Here is an 11632-nt window from a genome sequence, read left to right as displayed (position 1 = left end):
GCTGCCACGGGCGTCGTGCCGACACGGGTCCTCCTCGCCTACACCCGCCGCCACAGGCGCCGGAATCACCGCCGTAAGCCCTTCGTCTCTCTGGTCCACCCGGTCACGCCGGCTGCCATGCGCTTCGCCGACAAGCACCTCGCGCCCTTCGTGGCACGCAGCGCCGCGGACGATCTCCTCGGCCGGTACGAGCTCCTAAACCTCGCGCGGTGGCCTCATCGTGCTCCTCCGCTGCCGCCCGCTACCTCTTGAGCTTGCGTTGGATTTCCCCGAAGAGGAAAGGATGATGCAGCAGAGTAGCGTAAGTATTCCCCTCAGTTTTTGAGAACCAAGGTATCAATCCAGTAGGAGGCCACGCGCAAGTCCCTCGTACCTACACAACACAAAGAGCTCAACGCAACCAACGCGATTAGGGGTTGTTAATCCCTTCACGGTCACTTACGAAAGTGAGATCTGATAGATAATATTTTTGGTATTTTTGATATAGAGATGCAAAGTAAAAAGTAAAAAGCAAAGCAAGATTAAAGTAATGGAGACTGATAAGATGAGAATAGACCCGGGGGCCATAGGTTTCACTAGTGGCTTCTCTCAAGAGCATAAGTATTCTACGGTGGGTGAACAAATTACTGTTGAGCAATTGACAGAATTGAGCATAGTTATGAAAATATCTAGGCATGATCATGTATATAGGCATCACGTCCATGACAAGTAGATCGAAACGATTCTGCATCTACTACTATTACTCCACTCATCGACCGCTATCCAGCATGCATCTAGAGTATTAAGTTAAAAACAGAGTAACGCTTTAAGCAAGATGACATGATGTAGAGAGATAAATTCATGCAATATGAAATAAACCCCATGTTGTTATCCTCGATGGCAACGATACAATATGTGCCTTGCTGCCCCTTCTGTCACTGGGAAAGGACACCGCAAGATCGAACCCAAAGCTAGGCACTTCTCCCATGGCAAGAACTACCAATCTAGTTGGCCCAACCAAACGGATAATTCGAAGAGACTTGCAAAGATAACCAATCATACATAAAAGAATTCAGAGAAGATTCAAATATTGTTCATAGATAGACTTGATCATAAACCCACAATTCATCGGTCTCAACAAACACACCGCAAAAAGAAGAAGATTACATCGAATAGATCTCCACAAGAGAGGGGGAGAACATTGTATTGAGATCCAAAAAGAGAGAAGAAGCCATCTAGCTAATAACTATGGACCCGAAGGTCTGAGGTAAACTACTCACACTTCATCAGAGAGGCTATGATGATGTAGAAGCCCTCCGTGATGATGGCCCTCTCCGGCGGAGCTCTGGAATCGGCCCCAAGATGGGATCTCGTGGATACAGAAAGTTGCGGCGGTGGAATTAGGTTTTTGGCTCCTCATCTGTTCGTTTGGGGGTACGTGGATATATATAGGAGGAAGAAGTACGTCGGTGGAGCTTCGAGGGGCCCACGAGGCAGGGGGGCGCGCCCTAGGGGGGGGCGCCCCCCACCCTCGTGACCGCCTCTCCGATGCCTTGGCGTAGGGTCCAAGTCTCCTGGGTCTTATCCGGTGAGAAAATCACGTTCCAAAAAGGATTTTTCTGTTTGGACTCCGTTTGATATTCTGTTTCTTCGAAACACTGAAATAAGCAAAAAAACAACAATTCTGGGCTGGGCCTCCGGTTAATAGGCTAGTCCCAAAAATAATATAAAAGTGGAAAATAAAGCCCAATATAGTCCAAAATAGTAGATAATATAGCATGGAGCAATAAAAATTATAAATACGTTGGAGACGTATCATGCATCCCCAAGCTTAATTCATGCTCGTCCTCGAGTAGGTAAATGATAAAAAGAGAATTTTTGATGCGGAGTGCTACTTGGCATAATTTAAATGCAAAATTTCTTAATTGTGGTATGAATATGCAGATTCAAAAGATTCAAGACAAAAGTTCATGTTGTCATAAAGAATAATAATACTTCAAGCATACTAATAAAGCAATTATGTCTTCTCAAAATAACATGGCCAAAGAAAGTTATCCCTACAAAATCATATAGTCTGGCTATGCTCTATCTTCACCACACAAAGTATTTAAATCATGCACAACCCCGATGACAAGCCAAGCAATTGTTTCATACTCTAACTTTTTCAAAACTTTTTCGATCTTCACGCAATACATGAGCATGAGCCATGGATATAGCACTTATAGGTGGAATAGAATGGTGGTTGTGGAGAAGACAAAAAGAGGGGAAGATAGTCTCACATCAACTAGGCGTATCAACGGGCTATGGAGATGCCCATCAATAGATATTAATGTGAGTGAGTAGGGATTGCCATGCAACGGATGCACTAGAGCTATAAGTATATGAAAGCTCATCAAAAGAAACTAAGTGGGTGTGCATCCAACTCGCTTGCTCACGAAGACCTAGGGCATTTTGAGGAAGCCCATCATTGGAATATACAAGCCAAGTTCTATAATGAAAAATTCCCACTAGTATATGAAAGTGACATAACGAGAGACTCTCTATCATGAAGATCATGGTGCTACTTTGTAGCACAAGTGTGGTAAAAGGATAGTAACATTGTCCCTTATCTCTTTTTCTCTCATTTTTTTATTTGGGCCTTTTCTCTTTTTTTATGGCCTCTTTTTTTTTCTTTTTTTTCTTTTTTGTCCGGAGTCTCATCCCGACTTATGGGGGAATCATAGTCTCCATCATTCTTTCCTCACTTGGGACAATGCTCTAAAAAATGATGATCATCACACTTTTATTTTTCTTACAACTCATCAATTACAACTCGATACTTAGAACAAATATGACTCTATATGAATGCCTCCGACGGTGTACCGGGATATGCAATGAATCAAGAGTGACATGTATGAAATAATTATGAATGGTGGCTTTGCCACAAATACAATGTCAACTACATGATCATGCTAGCAATATGACAATGATGGAGCGTGTCATAATAAACGGAACGGTGGAAAGTTGCATGGCAATATATCTCGGAATGGCTATGGGAATGCCATGATAGGTAGGTATGGTGGCTGTTTTGAGGAAGGTATATGGTGGGTGTATGATACCGGCGAAAGAAGCGCGGTATTAGAGAGGCTAGCAATGGTGGAGGATGGGAAAAAGTGCGTATAATCCATGGACTCAACATTAGTCATAAAGAACTCATATACTTATTGCAAAAATCTAGAAGTTATCAAAGCAAAGTATTACGTGCATGATCCTAGGGGGATAGATTGGTAGGAAAAGACCATCGCTCATCCCCGACCGCCACTCATAAGGAAGACAATCAATAAATAAATCATGCTCCGACTTCATCACATAACGGTTCACCATACGTGCATGCTACGGGAATCACCAACTTTAACACAAGTATTCTTTAAATTCACAACTACTAAACTAGCATGGCTCTAATATTATCATCTCCATATCTCAAAACAATTATCATGCTTCAATCTTCTCTTAGTATTCAACGCACTCAAAAGAAAATTTCACAAATCTTGAACACCAAGCATGTTATTATTAAGCAAATTACCATGCTATTAAGACTCTCAAAATAATTTAAGTGAAGCATGAGAGATCAATAGTTTCTTTAAAACAAACCACCACCGTGCTTTAAAAGATCTAAGTGAAGCACATGGAGCAAAATTATAACGCTCAAAAGATATAAGTGAAGCACATGGAGCAAAACTGCATAGCTCAAAAGATATAAGTGAAGCACATAGAGTATTCTATCAAATTACAATTCATGTATGGATCTCTCAAAAGGTGAGTACAACAAGGATGCTTGTGGCACACTAACAAACAAAGACACAAATAATACAAGACGCTCCAAGCAAAACACATATCATGTTGGTGAATAAAAATATAGCTCCAAGTAAATTACCGATGGAAGTGGACGAAAGAGGGGATGCCTTCCGGGGCATCCCCAAGCTTTGACTTTTTGGTGTTCTAGGATTATCTTGGGGGTCCCATGGGCATCCCCAAGCTTAGGCTCTTGCCACTCCTTGTTCCATAATCCATCAAAAGAATTCACCCAAAACTTGAAAACTTCACAACACAAAACTCAATAGAAATCTCGTGAGCTCCGTTAGAGAAAGAAAACAAAAGACCACTTCAAAGTACTGTAATGAACTCATTCTTTAATTATATTGGTGTTAAACCTACTGTATTCCAACTTCTCGATGGATCATAACATATTTTACTAACCATAGATTCATCAAAATAAGCAAACAACACACGAAAAACAGAATCTGTCAAAAACAGAACAGTCTGTAGTAATCTGTAACTAACGCAAACTTCTGGAACCCAAAAATTTATACCAAAATTAGAAGACCTGGGAAATTTGTTTATTGATCATCAGCAATTGGAATCAGTATTTTATCACGTTCTGATGATTTTTAATAATTCGGGCACTGAACGCAAAGTTTCTGGAAATTACCGCAAGATCAAATAATTATCATCCAAGAAGATCCAATAGGTCTAACTTGGCACAGACACTAATTAAAACACAAAACCACATCCAAACATAAGGTAGATGGGTTATTTATTACTAAGCAGGAAGGAAAAATATTGGGTTGTCTCCCAACAAGTGCTTTTCTTTAGAGCCTTTTAGCTAGGCATTGATAATTTTAATGATGCTCACAAGAAAGACAAGAATTGAGGCACAAAGAGAGCATCATAAAACATGTGACAAACACACTTAAGTCTAACATACTTCCTATGCATAGGCATATTATAGGCAAACAAATTATCGTAGCAAGCAAAAACTAGCATATGCAAGGAAGCGGAAAGGAACAATACTAATCTCAACATAACGAGAGGTAATTTAGCAACATGAAAATTTCTACAACCATATTTTCCTCTCTCATAATAATTACATGTAGGATCATAAGGAAATTCAACAATATAGCTATTACAAAACATATTCTCAACATGATCCACATGCATGCGAAGTTGACACTCTTCCAAAATAGTGGGATTATTATTAACTAAAGTCATGATTTCTCCAAGCCCACTTTTATCAAAAATTTCATAAGATTGAATGTTATCCAAATATGTGGGATCTAAAGTTGACACCCTTCCAAACCCACTTTCAATATTATTGCAAACACTATTAGCAATCTTATATTCATCATGGGGTTTAAATAAATTTTCAAGATCATAAGAAGAATCACCCCAATCATGATCATTGCAACGAGTAGTAGACATAGCAAAACTAGCATCCCCAAGCTTAGGGTTTTGCATACTATTAGCACAATTGACATCAAGAGAATTTATAATAAAATCATTGCAATCATGCTTTTCATTCAAAGATCTATCGCGAAGCACTTCATCACAATTTTCAGATTTACGGATTTTAGGCCAAAGCTTATAAAGATAATCTGGTGCATCCAAATCACTAGGAATTGGTTCATCATAATTGGATCTCTTAAAAAGACTGGCAAGCGGATGAGGATCCATAGATATTAGCTTCTTCGTTAAGGAATAAATACCCAACTATTTCAACCAAGCGACAAAACGAGCCAAGAAAGACATAAAGGCGAACAGAAAGGAGGGCGAATAAAACGGCAAGGGTGAAGTGGGGGAGAGGAAAATGTCACACCCTAGTTTAGTTCAAGCATTAGAGTGCGCATCATGTTTAATTTCCTCCTAAATTTTAAATGGGGAAGACAGAACCCCCAGCTCCCCTGGAAACAACTAGGGTTTACTAAAATTATTTTCAATGAACCTGAAATGCCCTTCTAAAAAGTTCACTCTCTTTGTCTTGGGTTAGAACCTCTGGCAAAATTGGTGCACAATTTTCTAGGTCAACAGAAGGTCATTGAATTAAATCATAAGTATTTGTGTTTGGGCATTTAAATGCTATAAAATAATTTAAATGCTCAAATAATTCTGGAAATAAATGTTTGCTGTTGGATATATTCTAAACAGAGCCCACAATTATTTTCAGGATTTTTGGAAACGTTTTAGTATTTTTAATAAAGCTCAACAATTGCAGTTAAATAGAAAAAGTAAAACAAAACAGAAAAAAAGAGAGAGAGGGAAACTACCTGGGCCTTACCTGTGCTGGCCCAGCCCACCTGGCTCGGCCCAGCCGACTAGCTTGCCAGTCGTCGTCCTCCTCGCGCCAGAAGGCAGGGGCGCGTGCTCGCCGCGCGCCGGCCATGCGCCGGCCACCTCCTGCTTCTGCCGACGTCCTGGAGACGTCCAGGGATGCCATGCCGACGCCCTCGTCCCCCTCTCATCCTCCCTCACTCTCCCCCTCGTCTCCCTCACCCTCTCCCGCGATGGCTGAGCGCGACCCTCGCCCCCGTTCGCCATAGTTGCCACCAGAGCCACCCCTCGCCTCTCTGACATGTCCAGAAGCTCCGCCGCGACGCCCTCGCCCTCCCCACCGAGCCACGCTTCGCCGGAGGCCCTGCATCACCGCCATCAGGCCGTCTTCAACCTCGGTACCCGCCGGACGCCGTTCATCGATTCGCCTCGCTCCGGTCGCCCCCGAACCCACTGATCTGCTCATCGACCTCCCTGTGAGCTCCGCCGCTTTCCCCCTCTTCTTTCCCACGCGTTTGCACCCTCTAGGCCATAGTTCCACCATGGCCGAAGCTCGTCTCCGCTCGAGCTTGTCGCCGGCGTCGATCCGGCGACCATTTGGTCATCCTGTGCTACGCAACATGCTTGCCGCATCGTGTAGTGCCTCGCTAGCGCCTCAGTTTCCGCGTTTGCACGCCGCAGCCCAAACCCCGCACATGGCCGAACTCCGGCCGCCACCTTGGAGCTCGCCGTCGTTGTCTCCGGCCACCATAGGCCCGGCCTCCACCACCACTAGATGCGCGCCTGCAAGAGCTCTCCAACGAGCCCAAGAACGGCCTCGCCCGTGCCCTGTGCGCGTTTTCCGAGCCGCGCCACCGTCTCGGACCTCGCCGGCGTCGATTCGCCGGCGGGTTTGACCTACCGACCAGGGGTTTAACCCTGCAGACCGAGTTAACCCCCGGGTGGGCCCAGTTTGACCCCTCTGGGTCAATGACAAATGGGACCCGCCTGCTAATTAAGTAGGATTAGGACTAACTAAAAACTAGTTAGACTAATGACACTGACACGCGGGACCCACTGGTCAGGTTTGACCTGGACCGGGTCTGTTGACCTGCTGAGGTCAGCATGACGCAATGCTGACGCAGTAATGCATTTTCTGGATTTATTTTTATTCAAGAAATTCCGGAAAATGTTTAAAACTTCTAAAAATCATAGAAATTCAACCGTAACTCCAAATGAAATAATTTATATATGAAAAATTATCAGAAAAATTCAATCTATTCATCTGTAATGGTTTCATGCATGACAAAACAATTTTACCTTGCTGTTTAAGAAGAATAAGGTAATGCACTAATAAGGCCATGTTTAATGAGCTAGTATTTGAATCTTTGATTCAAATGAGTTCATTCCTTTCTGTTTTAGCTTGCATTAGACCAAGACACATTCATATTGCCATGTCATAGCATGCATCATATTGTTGCATATCATCATGTGTTGATTGCGTTCCGATGTGTTCTTCGTGGTAGGTTCTGCCTCCGAGGATATTCACGAGTATCCAACTGAAGGGCAGTATCACACTACCACTCCATCAGGCAAGCAACCATTGATCATTCCGATAAAACCCATGTTCTCGCTTCTGCTCTTGTTTACTGCATTAAGACATCGCGATTCAAACTACTGTGTGCTGCGGTAGTTGAACCCTTATCCTCTGCATGACCTGTCATTGCCACAGTAACTAGATGAAACCCACTAGCATGTGTAGGAGTTGATTGAGCCATGTATGTGATTCCTACCTTGCTATGCCTGCTATGCTTAGAGTTCTGTCAAGTCTGGTTCATCTGGGTGATGGGCTAGAGTGATATGATTATGTCGATAATATGAGGAATGTGTTGAACATGTTTTGGTAAAGGTATCGATGAGAGGCCATGTAGGAGTACATGGTGGGTTGTTTCATTGAGGCCGTCCATAAGAACTGAGATCTGTATGTGTGATTTAAGATGCAGTTACTACCGTACATTGGGCCCGAAACCAATGGACCCTCTCGGCTTCTTAATCACCCTAGTACTCTGTCTAGGAGTTGCAAATAGTTTCTGGTGTTTGTAGGTTATGTGTCGGCGGCCGTGCGTAGCACAGACCCTAGGGGTGGGCTATGTTGCGGTAGATACACCGTGGCCAGGTATGCCGGGCGCCCGTTTGGCGTCTCGGGACCCTGTTCACATCGTTCGGGGCCGTATGTGGAAACCTCGGCCGGACTCCCTGCGGATGGAACCTGGATAGGCGATAAACCTGGACTAGAGACTTAAGTGTTTAGGTAGGCCGTGGCCGACACCCTCGCTGGGCTTCCGCTTGAAGGTTGCCGAGTACACGTCGTGTAAACGGTGGTAAGTGGTGAAAGCGTGTATGACGAAGTACACCCCTGCAGGGTATAAAACTATTCGAATAGCCGCGTCCGCGGTAAAGGACTACTTGGTTGCCTATACAGTTCATAGACAAGTTAATGGATACTACTAAAAGACTCAAGATAAGTGTGAGTACCGAGGATGGCCCTCTCGTAGGATGACGAGGGAGGATCCCCGGTGGAGTATTGTGTTGGTGAGTAGTGGACTCGTGTGCGAAAACTATTTTACTAGAGAAGTTCCGTAGGATAGCTTAGCCAAGAGTCAAAGCTGGCTTGCTGCAATAACCCCACCACCTTCTTGAGAATGAGCATGTATAGTAGGTTCTGATGTAAAACTTGCCGGTTTATGATTACCACCATTGTCTGGTTATAAAAACTGATAATTCCGGGTCATGATTGTTGCCAACACCGGTTCATGATTGTTGCTAATGCCGGTTCATGATTATTGATGACGCCGGGTTACAGACACAGGGTCATAATGATTGGTGACGCCGGGTTAATCCAGTTTACTCAAAACAGAGAATTTGAAAATAGTTCTTCGATAATAATATAATACCTGTAGCCCCCAAGTCTTGAGCAGAACAAAGTGATGGCTTAAGACTTGCTTCAATATAAATACTGCCACTTAAGAAGAAATCCATGTTGTTCATCCCAGTGACTAGTAAAAATTGAATACTCCATACTATGTAGCCCCCAAGTGCCGGGTTGTCATGCTTGCAGCAACCTGGGATTTGTAATTGTCTTATACTCATAAAAACTTCAACCAGTGTAGCCCCCAAGAGCCGGGTCATTATGCAATAATGAGCAGGGACTTTGTAGGTATAATCATGTAGATTTGAGCAATGATGTGTAGCCCCCAAGGGCCGGCTCAGTAAGATAATATTGAGCTGGGACTTTAATATACACTTCAATGAAAATAACATCATATGATGTAACCCTCATCATGGGACTTGAATCCACGTCCACAAGGTTAAGAGCCTTGTGCTTTACCAACTGAGCAGTGGACTCTTCAATATAATGAATAAAAAGCTTTGTACCTTCAACTGTTGACAGGAGCAATTGGTAGCCCCCAAGGGCCGACTCATTATAATGTGATGAGTCGGGTCTTCAATAATATGAGCAGAAAATTACTTTGCATTAGCCCCCAAGTGTCATGGTGCATGCTTGCAGCGACATGAGACTTGCATGTAATCTCAATTTGAATAATGTAGCCCCCAAGTGCCGGGTTGTAAGCCTGCAGCAACTCGGGATTATTCCTTCAATTGTTGAATAAAAATCATATCCATTGATAATATGATAGCCATTGCGCTAAAGCGACTTTGAAAACCTTAATCATAATACTGGTTATTGATAACCATAATAGAAATCCAGCTATGTTGGCTATTTGAATAATATACCCAATGATTTATAAGCGCATAATTCCAATGGCGCAGTCCAAATATATGTTGGCGACTTATAGTCCAAAGCCAGGCCGGTTTAATAAACACCGGATAATTTTTCATCATATACTGAGACTTATCGTCTTAAAGCCAGGCCGGTTTAACAAACACCGGATAATTTATCATCATACTGGCGACACATAGTCGAAAGCCAGGCCGGTTTAATAAACGTCAGTGATTTATAATCATGCTTTATTCAACCTGTTTCTGCATACAACAAGTTTAAAGTGTCCTGGCGGTTTACCGCCGGACGGGTCATAATGCCCAACATATAACCTGGGTTTATAACCAAGGTTGCACTTAAAAATAATCAAATATGAAATATATCATACCTGTGATATTGAATCACATTGCTGGTTTTACCAACTTTTTGCAGTAAGAGTGATAACCCCAATCTTGAGTAATGATAACTCCTTTCATACTGTGTCGGTTGATGATAAACCGTACTGGGTTGTGATAAACGCCGGTTTAACCATATATAATACTGGCGACTCGTAGTCAAACCAGACCGGGCTGATAGTCTCCAGATTATGATTTGATCATGTATTGACAACTTGTAATTGAAAGCCAAGCCGGGTTAATGGACACCGGTTTACTCCATAATAAGATGGTAACATAAAATCAAACCGGATTAACAATGTCGGTTTGCAACAAAAATCAAATAACAGTTATGAAAAAATATGGAAGCAAAGGCAATGATAAAAACTGTTTGCAAAAATATGCTATACTGAGCTGATCAGATGGTATTACCATGGTCGGACAGGACCAAGCCCCCAATAGGAGTGACAATGATTCAAGTCAGCCAGGTCCCCAAATGATTCGTGGCATATATGCCAGATCAAGAGGCATGGCAATGGTTCGGGTTCGACCAAGCCCCCAAGTGATTTTGTGGCCTTAGGCCGACCAAGAGGCGTGACTGGTTCAGACTTGACCATGTCCCCAAGTGATCTGGTGGTTGTCGCCTATCAAAAGGTGTCGCGTTGGTTCGGACACGACCAAGGCCCCCAGTGATGTATAAAAAGCAAATGTCAAGGGGTAAACCGGAGTCCGCTTTAAAAACAGAGCCACTCCATGTAACCACGCATGATAAGAAAGACAGAGACCCTGCTTTATGAAGCAGAAGCCCCCATGTGATCAATAATATGTTAGGCCAATAAGGCAGGATACCCATGTTTGAACCGCGCATCATGGCAGCAGGTCCTCTTCGGTAATTTTTAACTTTTTTGCAAGAGATAAATTCTTCTTGAACCGGGATCTTGAACCGGATAGTGAGAGCTTCAAAGCTTTGTGGGAGAACAGACGTCCCTTAAACAGGATTGCAAACCAGAATCTTCATTTTCAGCCGGAAATTTTCTGACGGCCTTTCAACTCGAACTTGTGAGAAATTAATTCCTTTTTGAACCGGACATTGTTAAACCGGATTTGAGAGCTTCAGTGAGACTGACTTCCCTTGAACCGGATCGTAAACCGGAATCCTTTCTGATGATCCGGAACTTCTTCATTGAGCCGGGATTTTGTAACTGTCATATACTTTCTAAGCCGGACATTTTCTGACGGCCTTCAAATAACAGTAGCCTCCTGGACCGGGTTATCTTTCCCTCCATCGTCCTGGGGTTCTTAAATTTGCTGAAACTAGCAAGATTTGCTGAGTCATGTCATCGTAGCCCCCGAGTCTCAAAGTGACTCGAGGAGTTGGCTTGAAACTCTTCATATTTGACCATGATATAAACCGACATAACTTGTATATCATTGG

The sequence above is a fragment of the Triticum aestivum genome, chromosome 3A (assembly GCF_018294505.1).
Source record: "Triticum aestivum cultivar Chinese Spring chromosome 3A, IWGSC CS RefSeq v2.1, whole genome shotgun sequence".
In the NCBI taxonomy this organism is placed as follows: domain Eukaryota; kingdom Viridiplantae; phylum Streptophyta; class Magnoliopsida; order Poales; family Poaceae; genus Triticum; species Triticum aestivum.
Note: the sequence above shows the minus strand (reverse complement) of the source record.